Below are 2,618 nucleotides of genomic sequence, written 5' to 3' on the forward strand. Positions count from 1 at the left end.
CTCTCCTCCACCTGATATCTCCACCTTCAACTCCTGCTCTCCTTACTTGTAATCTCAACCAGCACCGTAAGACACACATACCACACCCAGAAACACATACCACACCCAGAAACACACACCACCACCATCACCATAACCTCTGTCTCCACCACCACCATCCCCATCACCACCACACAGTAGTTCTTGGTCTGTAAAATTTCTAAAGCCCTGCAGAGAAAACACTTTTGGGGTCCCCTACCAACAAGCAGTCGGTGCTCCTTGGTTAAGCCCTGATGTGACTCTGGATGAAGCACCGTCTCCATTGTCCAAGTCTCTGGGCTGGGCTTCTCCTGTCCCCACCTGGAATATGTCTGAAAGTGAAATGGGCCTTGGGGAACACACCCCACTCCACCCGGGAGACATACAGGTTCCTCAACTTCCTTCCTCCTCATCCACATGGAAGGCCGGGGACCAAGGATTGTTTTAGGCTAAGGACAGTAATGGGCTTTTCTTACCTTGATTTCCTCGGCAGTAGAACTCCATCAAAAACTCCGTAGACTTCCAGTCCATTTGCTCGCAGTCAGTTCCATGTGTCCACAGCTCACTTAGCGAAGCTCTCAGCTCCCTTTCTTTGCTTTCCGTTCCCATTTCTCATCTCTCACTCTTGGGTCAAAGATACCCTCCCTAGGCTGCAGAGCTCTGGTGAAAAGGCCCCACCTGTAATCTATTCTTTCAGTCATTTAATCAGAATACAGGTGTTTAAAAATCTCAACCTTTAAATCTGTGGGCTAAATTTTTTTTTTTTTTCCACACTGAGAGATTCAAATTTCTGGTTGTGTTTTTTATCTCCTTTTACAAATAAGCTGATCTGTCTGTATAAGTTCACCCTCTTTCTTGTAATGCATTATCACAATGAACCTATATTAACCCAAACCAGCTACATCATCCTGCTTAAGTGCAAGAAGGGCTGGGCTATATTGGGAACACACACTCATGCTCAGTGATCCACACAGCTGGTTCTCAAATTACTTTCCTTGATGTTTTTTATCAATTCACACTTCTTCCAGCTGTAGAGTAGAGAACTCTTATCTACTATTCCTATCTGCATTCTTCATGCATTTGGCTTCATCACTTCCTTTTTTTTGCTGTTGTTATTCTCACGGGTCTGTACAACAAACTCTAAGCTCCCCAAGGATTGGAACCATGTCTTCCTAATTTTTATGCTTCCAATGACTGGCAACTGAAATATACTTGAATGTTGATATAATGAATGTATATAGATAAGTGAATGGATGGTAGGATTACTCATCTGTTTTCAGTGTAAATATTTATGAGTTCCAAGAATGCCCATATCAAAGCACCTGCCCCAAGACTTTGATCTTAAGAAAGCTTTTCTGTAACCTTCCTCAGGTCTCTTGGAAAACTGTGCTTTTGTGACTTTAGCCAGAATAATAGCCAATCAACAAAAAGTAAGTTCCAGCCCCATCACCCTCACCACAGCTCCCTGGTTTATGAAGTGGTTGAAACAAATCGATTCAGCCCTTCGTATTTCAGTTCTCTCCCCTGTATAATGAGAGAGATGGTACCAAGTGGACATGAATAACCAATAGAAAGCAACTGGAACACAGAGAACTCAATGTATGCTAATAAAGCCCCGTTGATTTCTATATATGGGAAACATTTTAAGTAGCTGCTACAATTTTATGTCTAAAAGCAGAGTGAGTCATGCCTCAGGAAGAACGAACAGACCGTAAAGAGAATCTGAGGAGCACACCTCCCTGACAGTGACCTCCTGATCTGTAGAAAGATAATCTCTCTCTCTCTCTTTCTCTCTTTCTCTTTCTCTGTCTCTCTCACCTCAAACTTTACTACTGCAAATTAGGATCCAATCCCTCCTATGTGTACTTTACCACTTACATTTGATCTTCAAAATCACCCTATAGGCCAGGCATGATGGCTCACCCCTGTAATCCCAGCACTTTGGGAGGCTGAGGTGGGAGGACCACTTGAGGTCAGGCGTTCGAGACCAGACTGGCCAACATGGTGAAACCCTGTCTCTACTAAAAGTACAAAAATTAGCGAGGTGCAGTGGCACACACCTGTGATCTCAGCTACTCAGGAGGCTGAGGCAGGAGAATCACTTGAACCCAGGAGGCAGAGGTTGCAATGAGTCGAGATTGTGCCACTGCACTCCAGCCTGGGAGACAGAGTGAGACTGTCTCAAAAAAAAAAAAAAAAAAAAAAAAAAAATCGCCCCATATAGGCAATGTTTAGATTAGATCTAGGCAAAGTGGGGATAAATAATCCCAAGTCACCATGTCGTCATCAGGATCACGATCAGCCAAGACATATACGGTACAAAGTGCAGTGCTAGTGTAATGTTTGTGGAGCCTGTGTCGTTTCCAATCAGCAAAGACTATTAATTAAAATTAATTAAATAACTATCAAATTGTATTAAATGCATATATATATAAACTTGTGTTGACAAACAAATTTAAGCTGTGTTCAAGCCATGCTGAATTCTTGAGTAGCAAATAATCAAAAATATTTTCCACAGTGGAACATTATGAAATGAAAGTAAAACATATGTTAAGAACTAGTAATGCTATAAATATATATGCAACAGTAGAAACTAATCA

Source organism: Callithrix jacchus, chromosome 4 (genome assembly GCF_049354715.1).
Source record: "Callithrix jacchus isolate 240 chromosome 4, calJac240_pri, whole genome shotgun sequence".
Classification (NCBI taxonomy): domain Eukaryota; kingdom Metazoa; phylum Chordata; class Mammalia; order Primates; family Cebidae; genus Callithrix; species Callithrix jacchus.